At 34.2% G+C, this 16391-nt stretch overlaps 1 protein-coding gene across 1 annotated transcript in view; it reads right to left on the reverse strand.

Moving 5' to 3' along the window:
* The window catches only part of LOC117103589 (Y+L amino acid transporter 2-like), a 26343-nt gene that overhangs the window by 9031 nt on the left and 921 nt on the right, over window positions 1-16391 (reverse strand). The gene's annotated exons all lie outside the window — the stretch shown is intronic.

Raw genomic sequence — 16391 nt, forward strand, 5'->3', positions numbered from 1 at the left:
CCTAAGAAAGTGCAAAAAAAATATTTTAAGCGCCCGGGCGCTTATTCGCGCGAGTACGGTATAGGTTTGATTCACCGATTGCAGACAATGGCAGTAATAATAGTGAAAACTTATTCTGAGAAAACCATTGTCTGCAATCGGTGAATCAAACCTATACTTTCTTGGGATCACTCTCACACTCGCACCGTATCCGTATTCGAGTGTGAGTTGGTTGACTCTTGTGCCAACTTGTTCGATGATTTCATCTTACCATTAGCCAATCAGAGCGCTTTATATGTTTCCCTATGCTTGGCTCTTCACGAAAAAAAAAAATTCGCGGCCCGCCAAAGATTTGAATCCGGCTCGGGGGATGTCATTCTGTCGAAAACATTCAGTTGAAAACGTACCGTATTTTAAGTCTTCGAGTTCCATTTCCGAGCATCTAGAGGTGTCTATTTTAAAAATTTGCTCACCTCAGCCTTAACCATGGTGGGGCTGAGGTAAATGTGGGCATTTTTAGGGATATTGGACTCCTCGTCGGGAATTTCCACAATGGCATTGTTTTTACCTTACCTTATACTTGGATTTTTGAATCGATTTTTTTGCTCGGAAAATTTATAGTGGTGGGGTGCAAGTTTCCTTGTTTTATTCCCCAATATATTCCCCCTTATAGGCCTATGCTACTGTAATGCCTGATTTTTACAGAACAAGGTCTATCATAATTGACAAAGGCAACATAGTAATAGGCCTACAATTAGAAAAACTGCCATTGAAAAAAATGGCCCGCCACTAGTCTCAACAGCTTGAAACTGGCCACCAGCCTAAAAAGGTTGAATACCTGGGCCTATACCAACACTTCTGAACCTAGTACAATGTACTCTATTAGTAACCCAAGCTCCAATAGTAACACGCCTTTAAAGTAAATCTATAATTATGAACCACAACATGTAGCCCGCTTCAGTTATGGAATGACAAAAGTACCCACACAATATTATAGGCCTATTAGGCCTAGAGTCGAACTAAATATAAAATTAAAACTGTAAAGGCATCTACCATATGGAAATTTATTGAATTAAACCTCAGAATGAATAGTAAATTTTGCCAAGAAGAGGGGGCTAAAATCTATACGTGAATTCTCCCCCGATGAGGGAAAAAAATCATATAGATATGTAAATTAACAGGCGCCGAAATCCTGTGACTGTGGCCCATGGTCGGCATGTGTAAATAACAACACAGCTATATAGTTTTTTTAATATAATTCTGTCGAACCTACAATCATGTTTTTTAGCAGATCCGTGCATGTTTCTTAATAATGTTCCGACTCTTGCGTATCCTTGCAAAACCGTGAACAATGTTATGGCCTTCCTATCCTCGCCGCCGCCGAAATTCTACACCATGTGTGCATGCCGGGATTTCACCGACATCAAAATTTATTCGAAGACATCACATTTCATAATGTTATGATGTACATTTTGACACTTCGATGAAATAAAGACTGTATGGTACCATAATTGTAAAGGTAAACAGATAAACTTCGGTGCTATAAAAGGCTTTAACATTTTCTTGATCCCCTAGCGTACATAAAAAGTAGGGTTTGAATTATTAAATTTGGACCCAAAAAGTGTAAAACTACGTGTAACCTTGAAAAAGGTCTACATGAAAATGATATTAAACGAAAAAAAAATCAAAACATGGTGTAACTACAAACTGGTCACATGTATCGTAGGTCTAAAATAAGCTATGTAGAAGTTTAAATTTATAAAGCATTCATTATACTGCAATTGAGGTACCGGTAGTTAACAACTGAATTAACAAAATACTTCAGATGCGTAAAATACATTATTGAGCACTATATAAAGAAGTTAAATGTAGTGAACTACAGAAAGAAGCACCGGTTGGATTAAAAGTACGGTACTAACAAAAGAATCGAAATTTTTAAATCAATTAGATTAAATTAGGACTTCTGTGGTAAAATAATATCAGTGCTGGTAAAAAGAATGTTTATTCCCAAAGCGCCTTCGCAGACTCCAAGTATGTCAACAACATACACCGACTTTACAAAATTTATTCGTCGACAGTCATTGCCAAAACGATTAGTTCTGCCAGATTCATTATTTTCTAGTTTGAGTCATAACATCAATTTATTCTATTCAGTAAAATAAACGTCTCATTTTGTGGTTGATTTACGGAATTAAAATATATCACGAGAAGCGCCACACAGAAACAGCCAAGCGGACGACACGAACCCCAAGCGTCCACTAATATCTGCATCATTTGCTCTTTCCCCAGTATGCTTAATTGCAAAGGCTGACACCATTTCAATTACAGTAGGCCTAGGCCTATGTCATGTAGGCCTATTCAACTTTTGATTGCATATTCGAATAACTTTAGAATTATTATCAGGAATACCAGTGTTCATAAATGATCCACCTGTTTATCTCCCGCAGGTGATACGTTTAAAAAAAAATTAAGCACAAATATTAACATCATCGTAGGTCAATGTTCTACATAATATGTCACGCGTGGTACCGTACCTATTTTATAGTTCTATGTAAAATCTAGCCCTTCATTAGGATCTCCCACGTTAATTAAAAACAAATATGTGCTCAATGTGATTGAAAACTTATTTTATTTAAAAGCGAAATTTTACTGCGCTGGTTACCGCAACGAAGGTTAACCTACTAATATTTTCAGAATTTTAATAGTTTGTAACATTCGAATCCATTTCAATTTACATCAATTTTAAAATCAGGTCAACAATTACGATTAGATAGGAGAAATGTTCGAATTTCATTTGTCGGTAGGTGGGCACAATCCCGTCAGTGAACTGTTTGTGTGAAAAGTTATAGTTTCAAATGTGAATGGGCTTATAAAGTGTACGAACAACTGAAAAAAACAGCAATGGCGTTAGCATTTCCCTGAAAGGTAGTCTGTCATACCCGACAGTGAACCACGTCCACCTCAGCCCCCACCTACCCCAACAGATGGCCGACAATTAATTGCACTGCCAGTCAATATTAGAAAACATTTTAAATTATTTTTCCACCACAGATTTTATCACAACTGCCCGACTACTGGGCCGGGTGCCCCCGAAGGTTGGGGTCGGGTCCAACTGGCCCATCCACTGGCGCCGCCCCTGCGCTTGAGAAAATAAGAACAGAAAAAAAAAAGAAAAAAAAAAGCATGTCTTAAGAAAGACCATTCCTATTATTCAACTCTGTTTTTACTCTCCTGTTTGTACTCCTACACTTTTGGAGTTTTTAGGAGGTCGGCTTTACCCACCAAAACCAGAATCATTGATCGATAAAGATGATTATTTCATGCATAACTGTGTTACCTGGCTTGACTGATTATTTTATCATAGTTACTATACAGCAATCAACAACTATTTAATTTCAGGTTAAGCGTTTCCATAATGTGGTGTATCAGGCTAGGCCTATTATTATAGCTATAATGCAGAACATTGAGTGTTTTTTTTTTCAAATATAAAAACCTATACCAAATTATATGCTATAGATAGGCCTATGTAAGACTTTCAAAACTAAAATTTTTATTATAGGAATTGGATATTTTTAATAAACTATTCAAAAAAATTCATACCATTGCCTTTTTAATCTCCTTTATCGATTTTATTTTAATTGTTTGGCTGTTACCCGTTTATTGAGATAGACCCCTCTGGAAATAAGTCCCTAAAAGGGACTTAGAGGGTTATCCTAATATCTCTTTTCCGTTTTTTGCCCATTTTTTCGCCTGTCAACGAGATTTTCTATGTCTGTATGTAATTTAAGAGATATTGAATAAATCAAATCAAATCAAATCATTGCAATATGAAATATTGCAAATAATAGGTCTATTGTGCCACCAATTTTTCTGGGTGTACGATTGAGATCTATAGATTTATTTAGAAGTATTTTTGTTACAATCAATAATTTTCATTACCAAATTAACGGAAAAGTAAATTTCAATTTAAAAATAGGTCAGTTCCTGTTTAATGATTCATTTTGCAAAACGTTTAGACAGAACCACATTAGGCCGACAAATTGTATTGGTAATGTTGTAGTAAAGTAGGCCCATTGCTTTCAAGTGAGATATTAATTGGAAAACATTATGTTCACACGACACAAATGACTGACAGACTGAACGGCCGACCACCGACTCACTGAATGACAAACCGACCGACCACCGACTGAACAACCGACCGACTGACTGACTGATATGTTTTACCTTGCAATCAATTTCCTTCAATCTTAATTAGATACTTGTATTGTGTAATGTTTCTATTACCAAGAGTCATTAGAGATAGGACAATATATTTTTTAATAATCGATTAATATTATTACCACCCTTCGTCTTATGGCTTGTTTTAAGATAATATATTAAAGTTGCATATCTGAATTGTGCATATCTGAAATGTGCATATTTGAATTACCAAAGCCTATTTTATTATAAATAGTACCATAAGAAATATCCTCTCAATAAAAATTAAATGAATAGGACTGATGCAGAATAAGATTGCATTTTCTGTAATTATTATTTTGGAACTAATTTTATACACAACAAATGTATAATGCTTTCAAATTTGCCTGTAAGCTTTTAAAGCCATTACACAGAATAGCAAATGCGGAGATATGCTTCAAGAAACCACTCAGAGTTATTGGGACTATCACTTAAATTAATCCAATTTTCAATCATTATCTCATGAAAAGCCGCAAACTACCCGCACGATAATTGATCAATCTATTGAAACTGTATTTTGAAAGGTATACGAATTTCAATATATAAATGCTATAAAACATTTATAGTATTAGACCAATTGTGTTTCTTAACCTATATAGAATAGTAGACTTCTTATCATTCTTACAAAAAAAAGTCCTCTTGTTACAAAATAATTCCGAGGTGTTTTTAAATAACATTGTGCCGGTTTTGATTGCTATATTCATATTAAATTGCTAGCCCGAGTTTGTTTTACCGACATTAACAACAACATAGTCAGGGCCAAGGCCGGTGATGTGCAGTGTTTCCTGATACAAATCACAGATAGGCCTATGTTCGTTTAGTAACCGTCCGTATATTAATTAGAGGTTCCTCACATGTGTAAAGTCATACTCAATCAGTAGTTGGCATGTCAACATTAGCTCTACAGTGGGATAATAATTTCGTCTAACTTCTCTCCCAGAGAAGTTGAGCAAATTTGGTTGATGAAAAATCAGCGGCTGGTGCGTAATGAAAACCAATATTTCAAGCTTTCTTTATTACCTGTATTTCGTGGGTCTAGAATTGGGTGTACATCGGAAGATACCGTAATTCCCTGTTCTTCAAGGTGCATTCACACTGAATCCAAATTTTTGGATTGGAACCCAACAGAAATTGAAACAGATAGAGACGCTGGCATTTAGCGCATCTGAAACACGGTCTGAATTTCGGTTCGGATCCGATGTGAATGTAGCTGTAACGTGTACCTATAATAGCTTGGGCCTATGCAAAGAACTAATTAAAACGTCTCTTCATCGGAAAGACGGTGAGCAAAGTTTATATTTTAAATTGAATTTCACTGCCCCTCCAACTAAAATAAAATCAGCAGATAGAAATGATCCAGGCCCAAAGCAGGTCTGAAAGAAACTTCGGGGTACAGTGTAATCAGGTCTATGTAAAGTTTTTTTTTTAATTACTTAAACCTCGGGTATTTGCTTACGTGAGATGAAATACCAATAAAAAAAAAAAAAAAAAAAATTCAAAACCCCAAAAAAGACCTTTTGGTAAATGGTTACTTAAAAGAGGTAATCAATTACATGTATAAATTAAATTGCATAGCCAACAAGATTAAAAAATAGAATAATTGATGGCTGCATAGAATCCTTTCTTTACTCTGAAGTATAGAAAGATGTCGTTTATTTACAGAAAACACTATTGTGCTGAAATAAATTTATATGGTGGAGAAATACTGAAGATGTATGTATATACAGGACTAGTGTATGGAACAATACAAATATAAGCTTTCCAGGAAAACACATTACTGATTTTACAGCCTACATAAAAAAGGAGATAAATAGGCCATAAAGAGTACGGTATTTAAATATCACTAATAAAACACCCCAATAATATGTCTGAACACAGATTAAAATTTTGCAAAATGCACGTGTCAATATGAAGATAAATATCAAATAATAAAAATAGTGTAATACTATAAATAACAATGATAACAGCGTGTGAAAACCCAGAAGAGTTGTCAAGGCTCGGATTTAAAATAGTAAGTCTGTAATAAATCTACTTCATAAACTCTTTATAATGAAGTGCTGGATTTGTATACGTACCGTAATGATTCTATAGTAACACAAGAACAGTACCCCATTGAATTGAATCATGGTGATATTTTGTTTGTAATCACAAAATAATTATGAATATAATCCACAGGCAGAAGTTATTATTAAATTGGTGACTCATAATATCATGCCATTAAGCTAAATTATCTTCTAGAATATCGTTTAAATAAAAAAGATCCAAATTTTACCGGGAACTGCTATAATATAGAAGCAGTTGATATGGAATCAAATGGGTCTCTGTGCTTATAATTTACTTACAATACTCACAACCAGACGTCATAAATACTGATGAAGTGTTCTGTTTAGAATGTATATAACTGAACGCTTCAACCTTGTGTAGCTTCGTTTACATGAATATTCTGTGTATACAACCAGTTGTATTGTACTTATATATTTTTGGCGAATAAAGAATAAAAACGAGGCTGCCGAGACAGAATGTGGCTTTACGATATGTATTCATTGACTTTGTTCAGTGGGGGATCTAGGATTTAGCAATGGGGGTGGTTAATGGGAGGTGAGAAGGCACGAGCGGGTGGGGGTGGTTTTGGGAGGGGCATCCCCTCACATTTGAGACTTTTTTTGAATCAGTAGACTGCTAGACGATCTTAGGTGGCATCTGAAAAGAAGTAAGCTTAAAATAGAAAGTGTTCGTTTTACCAGAGTACACGAGAAGCACACAAACAAGACGAGTGACCATTATTCTATTTCCCCCCTAGATCCGCCACTGTTGTTCGACAAATTCTCGTCATTATGGTCATAACTTTCACAACATTACATTGCGGTAAATATTAGTACACGGTTTCGATGCATTCTGGTGGTACGGTATTTTTACGGTAGGCCTACATATAATCATTCTGGTCATTCATTGGTGATCATACGAGTTCAACGGATTCACCCATTTGCTTTAATTTTTTTTAATTTTCAGCTAAAGCGTTTAAGATCACCGGGGCCCAGGCTTACAAGGGGGCCCATTTTGTTTTCAATATTTTTAAAAAATTACTATCATGTGTCCCTCAATAACGGAATTGGGTCCCCTAATAATGGGCCACTCCAGATTGACAGGCTCCCCCCTCCCAAAAAAAACAACTGGAGCCCACACCAACCATTGCCCTGTTACAGTTTCCCCTCTTGGCGGCTCTCTGCAGAGCTTGTCACATAATGTTGTTCGGTAGCTCGCTTAACTCGGGAGGTATTAAAATTAAAATTAGGCCTACGCCTGTGAGATTCTTTGTTCGAAGTGTACTGAGCCCGGCCTTCGGTCTTTGGACATCGCAAGACCCTATAAACGAGATAGCGCGGTGTAAGTAAAATACTGGTAGGGGGCCTATGTTTTAACGCATCAAAACCGCTGGTTTGTGTGGGGGCGTCCGGACGCTTGGCACACCTTGTGACCCAAATCCATTGGCTTGTTTTTACTAACCAGTCATTTTAAAGTGTCGCTACCCAGGCCTATATGAAGTGATAGGCCTACATAAGACAATACAATATCACAATTTACGGAAACCTAAACCTCAATAGCAAATCAGAAATCAGTTGGCCTACATAATAATAATAATAATAATAATAATAATAATAATAATAATAATAATAATAATAATAATTATTATTATTATTATTATTATTATTATTATTATTATTATTATTATTATTATTATTAATTATTATTATTATTATTATAGTATTAATAATAATAACAAAAACGAAAATAATAATAATAATAATAATAATAATAATAATAACAACAAATAATATTAACAATAACAATAGTAGTAATAATAATAACAATAATAATAATATTTATTTATATAGCGCATTTTCAGATTTACATCTCTTCAATGCGCTTTACATAAAAAGATAATAAAATACAATATTAAAATAAACATTATACAATTAAATTATAAAAATATTATATAGAAAGACTACAAAAACTTATCATTATTAATTACATCGTTAAAATATTTTTAAAATTTAAAATCCACTATCTTACAACCTTTTGACATTTTATAGTTAGAGAAGTTAAGATTAGTTTTGAAAATGTTTAATAATACATTGGCTCTAAACATTAAAAGATCAACAGAAAAATACATAATTTTTTGAATTAATTCATTAATTTTATTATTCAATTTCGTTTTTTAAAGCACATGGGCAAATAGCAATAGTGAACTTGTAATATGAAATGACAATTCCTTTTAAAAGACAAACATAATGCACCTGATGTTCCATAGGCCTATGGGTTTTAAATTCGGTTTTCGAAGTGGAGTTGTTTTTGTATAAACATTCTTGTCACTTTACAGGACTTAAACCCAGAACCCTAGATTGGGGTGCAAGTGTCTTAACAACTAATTTGCAACTCCACATATGCCTACACCGATAATCTGTCACTAATGGCTTATAATTTATTTAATCAGCGGACATTAACCATTTTTACCATCAGGCCAAACTGTTTCAAGTGTGTTCTACGAACCACTAAAACATCTACTTCAACAACATATCCAAATCAATCATAATCATATTAAATAAAACTAAGTAGGCCAACTTCATTTGGTTTTGGAAAATTCTAAATAAACGTTTCGAAATGCAAAATGCAAATCAGATTGTTGAATTTGGAATACATTTAAAATATTGAGCTCTTAAAGTTCTAAATGTTAAACAAGTTATGACACATCAGATCTAATTCTAAAAACTTCCTCATAATTAATAACAAGGACATATTCGTTATTACAAGTACAGAGAGTTAATTTTATAGTAATTAAAGTTCTCAAATAACCATGTGACCTATTTTTGTAAAAGGTAAAGATGAGGAAATTTACGAAAGTGAAAAAGCGCCCCAGCTAGGAGCAAAATGCGGCCTACAGTCTTGACGCAAACCAACTACCCAGCAAACACAAACGTTGTAAACGTTGTGAGGTTATGTCAGAAAATAACGTTAACACACGTGGCAGTAACGTTTGCAATGTTATTTAGTAAGAAATTAAGATAAATACGTGATTCTACAAAAAATAACATTGAATACCAAACTGTGTCGTTATTATAATGTAAAGTTGTTAGCTGGACTCATCCATTTGAGAAGGGATTCGGGGCGGTGAATTCGAATTTTTACTGTCTTTGTCTTTAAATGTACAAAACAGTGCTAGTTCTTACTGTAACGAAAATCAAACGACCTCATTTTAAGACTCTGAGACGAAAAAACAGAATCACAAAAATAGTGATAATTATCTAGGCCTAATACTAATTTCTAAAAACCAGATGATCCACTAATTAGTCTTAAATAAAACAAAAAGACAAAACAAAAACTCCGAAAAGAGACAGAGATATTTTGAGATTCAACGTTTCGATCTATTTGATCATTTTCAAGAATACTGATGAGAAAATCTCACCTATCCATATATGTTTACAATATTTACAGAAGTATAACAGAAAGCAAATAAAAACCGACCAATCAGATTAAAATCAAAGTTATAACTAGAAAATTAAAAAACGAGGTATTTAAAAATGAGGTGTGTCTTACATTAAGTCTATCAAAATAGACGTAACAATAGGCCTAACATTTGGTTACGTCTTCCTTACATAGGTGTTCGTAGTGACACTCTGGTACGCAGCTGCATTAGGAAGATAAATAGATATTTAATTATTGATGTTAAGTTTATTACTCTGTGGCAAACTAAGCAAGTCTCTTATTTTACATCTACTAAGGACCTTACTCCTAAAGAATACCGTAGCTCTTTGATTTATAAATTCGAATGCCCTGGCTGCAATGCCAGTACATAGGAAAAACAGATAGATACCTTAAGATAAGAATAAATGAGCATGCTCTAAAATCAGATAGCAGTATTCATGGGCACATACAACAATGTGAGGGTTTTAAGCATATCATTGAAATCAATAATATTTTCCTGAAAAATGTAAATACTTCACCACTCAAGCAAACTTTAATATTTGATAATACTAAAATTCTATATGGCTCTCTACATTGGTCACAAATTTCATTTATGGAGGCTTTGGCCATTAGGCATTTTAAGCCTGTTTTAAACACTGGGTTGAGAGCATCCAAGGAGCTTTCATTATTTACTTAATTCTGGATTGTAATTATATCACATGACTTTTCTTGAAAGCATTCTCTATTGTTTAAGTATATTTTATTTCACTGAATTATCTTATTGTTTATTTCATGTCATGAGACTTTCATTCAGCCAGCATTCCCAGGCTTCTATACAGTACTATTGTTGAACAATTGTTGATTATTCATTGTTTATTTACAATAATAAGTGATATACTTAATGTAAGACCATAGAGAAAATACAACTATTTCTATTTTCTCTATGGTAAGACACACATTCTTAATTACCTCGTTTTTAATTGGCTAGTTATAACTTTGATTTTAATCTGATTGGTCGGTTTTTATTTGATTTCTGTTATACTTCTGTAAACATATATGGATGGGTGAGATTTTCTCATCAGTATTCTTGAAAATGATCAAATAGATCGAAACGTTGAATCTCAAAATGTCTCTGTCTCTTTTCGGAGTCTGTCTTTTTGTAATACTAATTTGTATTCCGTTTACATTAAAAACAGCCAATAATGACAGAATCCAGAATGTCAGGAGGTGTATTGTGTTACAGTTTCAACCCATACCCTCAAAATACTTTTGTAATTGATAAATATGTGGGTCTAGGCTAAGCCTAAATAATCTAAGGCGAAGCCTAAACGATTCAATTACAGTAGGTTACAGAAGGCCTTGACTATGCCTAAACAATCTGACTAATCAAAAACACACAACACACTTAATGACAATCAAATATTTTCCCCTCAGGTGTTGGACAACACAAATACGGAAACAAAAAGTGATATTTCATAAATAGGCCTACATGATATGCATGACTGATGTTACTATCATCATTAATGAGAAGGCAGACACAGTGACATCTAAGACTCAAACATAGTGTGATCCACTTCACAAACCGTCAACAGTCATCCAAACTGGAGAGTCTACGCATGACCGCCTTTTCCATGTTGAGAACCTATAGAAAACTATTACACAAAAACGCAATGATGATTATAAATTTGGTAACACGTATAGGCCTAGCAATCAACATTTTTAAGAAGGTTTTTTCCGTCCATCACGGTTATTATAGGCCTACTTTTAATAATAAAATACTCACTGTCTGTTTATGATTTTTAAATACTCAAGATCACAAATCCATAGGCCAACAATATACATGACTTGCATTTTGGGATAACATTAGATTAAAGAACCGTCCTTGAGCTCATAACAAAGAAATGTGGTTTCTTACGCGAGATATTTTTAATGTTTAAATTTCCTGTAAACCATTCATTATTACACGTTATGCATCTGTCCTATTGTATGATAAAAATGCATTTTAAACCGCCGGAAACCTTGCAGAATATTCTTTAAAATAAGTTGAATTCGTTCCCGCCATATTCTATTCCATTGAGTAAAGAAATTCAATGGTTATCTAACATTTATTTATTTTATTTTATGAGGGTGATCTATCCAGCCAGAGCTGATCAATTGGGCCCTCAGCTCAGGCTCTCACAACGATAAACTCCTTCTCCGGAGAAAAACAAATTTCCTCCGGAGGTTGGCTTAAAGTGACACTCATCAGTTAACTTCATAATTCCATTTTGGTTTGCAACATTCTATACCTCTTGATAAAAAAAATACAATTCTGATCTCTCAATTTTATTTAAATTTTAATGACTGCATTGCGTATCAATGTTGTCATGCAACTACATCCTCATAGGCCTACGACCAGGTTCATCAATAAAATGAACTTTTACATGATTTGAATGAGGTGAACTTAGTAACGAAACCACATCAGAATTGTGGTTTAAGCCAAGTTCACATAGGATTAGGTCTACATGTTACATACACCGATGATGTCCTGTATAGGCACAACCAAATAGATATGCTGGTAGAATTGACCTACTCTGAAAACAAAATTCCGCCACATCTTAACTAGTTCTAGAGAGTCTTTTTTTTTGTTTTTGTTTTTTTTGCTAAGCTATTACCATTTAGACGAACATGGCAAATGGCTCGACCTTTCATCTTTAGTTCCTTTTCCTTTAAATTGAACACATTCAACGAAGTCCTTGGCCTATTTTCCTAATACTAGTAATAGCCAATGTTACGCATGCATAACCATTATGAAATAATGCATGAGATTCCATTACTTTATATATTAATAATCGTCTCCTACTTGACCTAGATAAGATGTATATTGGGGGTTTTTTTTGTTTTTGTTTTTTTTTTATGGATGTTGACTAAGAGAACGAAGTACATCCAAACGAAGTTTGATTTTAATTTCTTTCTTTTTGACTATGAAATTTATTGATAGGCCTAATAGGCATAGACAAAATAAATTTAAATAGGTCCATTTTGTCGAAAAATGGCACCCAAAATAAACATGTGAAGACAATTATACTTTTGGATAAATTATAGGCCTAATAAACGATTCTAATTACAAAACTTTGTTTTTTTCGTAGTAAAATTCCGCATCATAAAAAACGATAGGAAATTGAACACACATTGTATAATATTATAGTTCAAAGAACAGGTCTTAGGTTATAAATTTATGACCATACGTTGAAGTTTTATTAGGTCATAGTAATCTAGATTTCTGTCAGTGTATGAAGCCTAAGAAAAAATAAATTTCAGACTGGAATTCAGAAGTGTTGGATTGAATTAGAGCAGTAAATACCACACATGGCACTCCAATTCGACTCGAGACTAGGCTCGTACCTCAAATGATTTATCGCCGGTTCCATATCTCAATGTCAAGTCGTTATTTTTTTTTTTTTTTTTTTTTTTTTTTTTTTTAAGCAAGTTTTTTTTTTTTTTTTTTTTATACATCGAATGGAATATTATTATTTCTTTAATTCGAGACTGTTTTAATTTATTCTTGATAATGCTCTTATCAACTAGTACAATGAGTAGGACTACAGTCGTTTTTAAAAGTAAGAAATCAAGTAGAATCATGACCACGGTATTTTATACGTGTTTAAGTCACCACGATTTAAAAAAGTATTACAATTTTTACTCATTTATTTAGGCCTACAACAAATAGGCCTATATCAAATATGGTAAATGATCTTGATTCTAATATTCCTACATCAAACACACAATATTAAATTTACAGCACCTACCACTAATGAATATTTGTGAACTTTGATAGAATAATTATGCTATACTGTATTGTGTCAAACGGCTGATGTCTAAAAGAACTATGTTTCTTACCTTTCCGGGAAACAGAGGTGTTCCAAAATGTGGCCTTATGCCTACTGTAATATCCCCTTAATGAAACTTGTGAAGGTTATATGTATTTTGATTTTATGATTTTACAATAACTATGATGCAAACTCATTTTTATTCCTTATCTATGAAAAGCATATACGGGTACACAAGTATAGGCCTAAACATTTTCAGCTCTCGTTTTCTAATATCCACATGATCTCTACACCGTTTTTGTAACAATTTTTTTTTTATTCCTAAAACAATTTATCTTATCTAAACTCTTCTCTTATCTGAACCTAAGTTACTTTTTAATTTCATGCTTTTCTAATTTGTTTGATGAATAAAATATTTTTGTATTGTTTTGTATTGTATACTGATACGTTAGAGAAAAACAAAAAGAAGAAAATATTGGTTAACTATATTCATAAGACGGTGTTAAAACAATGCTTACTTCCGGCAATAAGTAAATGGGAAGAAACAATAATAAGGTGATGTCCAACCATGGCAAATAAAGACTGCATAATTTTTTGTTTGCACGTTAAGTCATTTTGGACTTCATTCAGTCAACAATCTATATATTAGGCCGTGGTCTTAAAAATGGTGATTGTTTTATTGCTTGAAAATTATGTTCCTTCCTTCCTGTTATGAAGAGATTTTGGCAGAGAGAGGTATAAATTATTAGACAGGGGCCAACATGACGAATGTTAGGCCTCTGTTACAAGACTGATTTCAAATGACACAAAAAGCAGTTTGTTATAATCTTCTTATATACAAAATGTCGATGTTTATTGATTCTGTACATCCTGCCTGATTTATTTTAAACTTTACGTAAGAAAGTTACAACGGCTACAATAGACGTAGGCCTAACCAGAGACAATTTTATTATGAAAGTCAAGCCATCAGTATAGACGTGGACACTGATTTTGTTTTCCTGAAACTGTTGATTTATGTCCACAGACAAACAATAGAATGCAATACACATTTTATGGTGTAGGCTCTAATACCTTGTTTCCGGAATGGCAATTTACTGAGGAAAGCTATAAAACACGAATCAGTTTTTTTTTTTATCAGTACCGTACCCAGTTTGCAGAGGTTTAGCTTGTTGATTAGGGCAGGTACTGTAGAGTCGGACAGCCTAAGCTCTCTATTCCTCGTCGGTCGGAAATATGTCTTTCTTATTTTAAAAATAAATCTCTGGTCATAAAACTACTTCTAAAGTGTTTCAGAATCACTGCCACTTGAAATAACCCAATTTTTTTCCATTTTTCCTAGCAGATGGCATAGGCCTAACTCGTACACACCACCACAGCGGGCGTCGTCCCAAAGCACCGCAAATCCTTGTCGGATTGTCAGACCTCCTGTAGGAAAGTTCAATCCTAGAGCCATAACTGCTTACCCAACACCATGGGACGCAAAAGATCTACCCATGGTCATAGATGCACCAGTATCAAAAAGCCATACGTGTGGCATCAAGGAGTGTGCCATACTGGATGATGCGACTCTTATCAGAGGGTGCGGACGCACCCCCCCACCCCCCAAATTCCAAAATGTCCACTTTTTAAAACCTATGATTTCACAAAATCGTTCCTATTATCACAAAATTCTATAGCATGCATTGCATTATATATTTGCCAGCTTATCTAACCATTGATTTTTAATAATGTGCTATGAAATTTGTTAGAAATTGATCGTCTCCGGTGATTGCAGATTGATCTATATAATAATATGAAGAATGTTATCTATAGGCCTGCAGATGTACAAGACATAATAACGTTACTTTTTCAGGTCCCAAAAACACCCAAATTAATGAAAATTTAAATGAAATATTCATGAATTATGTGTTTGAGAAATCTATTATGTAAGACCCTCAAAATGCTACTTTGATGCTTTTCTCACAAACCCCCTCCAGGCCTCTGCCCCTGGACCACCAAATTTCAAGAAGTCCACTTTTTAAAACATATTATTTCACTAAAATCGTTCCTAATTATCGCGAAATGCTATAGTATGCATTACATTTTTTTGCCCGCTCATTCTACCCGTTGATTTTTAATAATGTGCTACGAAATCTGTTGGAAATTATCAGCTCCGGTGAGTAGGCCTACAGATGTAAAGGAAATGAAAAATCATAATTTCACAGTGGTGGATTCAAGGGGGTAGAGCCACCTAAATTTATAAAAGAAATGGAGAAAAAAGAAAAATCATAATTAAAGTTTGTCTGAGAGTGCCATTTCCGGCCACTTTGAGGTGCCATAATCATAAATTTTCTTACCTCAGCCCGGACCTTGGTGGGGCTGAGGTGGTATTGATCATCTGTCTGTGCAAGTTTCTCCCTTCACCCCACCCCCTATTTCTCCTGCTTTACTGTAGGTCCCTCAATACTCAAATGAATGAAAATTTAAATAGGATATTACAAATTATGGATTTTAGAAATCCATTAAAAAAGGCCCTCAAAATGCTAATTTGTCAGAGCTTCCAGAAGATTCGCCCACCCTCGCGGGGATCCCTAGGCTGTCGCCCATCGTAAGGTCCACTTCGGTTGCAAAACGCACCTCCAGATCGAAAATCCTGCCTACGGGCCTGAGGCGTAAATTATGCAATTTAAATAGAATCAGATTTAAATTCGATTATTTTGAGGGGTTGTAATTTAAGGTCATTATCACAATTCAGGGTTTTCACTATCAAAAGCAGAGCCTACACAATGAACATGAACATTGAGCGAGCCAAATGGCCGAGCGGTTAAGGCAGGGGCACCGTGATCATAGCCAACAATATCGGCATAGGTTCGCGGCCGGCTCGCTCCTATGGTTCTGGTGGTGGAACAAGTCTTCTCGGATAAGGAC

This window comes from Anneissia japonica, unplaced genomic scaffold (genome assembly GCF_011630105.1).
Source record: "Anneissia japonica isolate Jap-2015-1 unplaced genomic scaffold, ASM1163010v1 scaffold6792_len961167_cov158, whole genome shotgun sequence".
In the NCBI taxonomy this organism is placed as follows: domain Eukaryota; kingdom Metazoa; phylum Echinodermata; class Crinoidea; order Comatulida; family Comatulidae; genus Anneissia; species Anneissia japonica.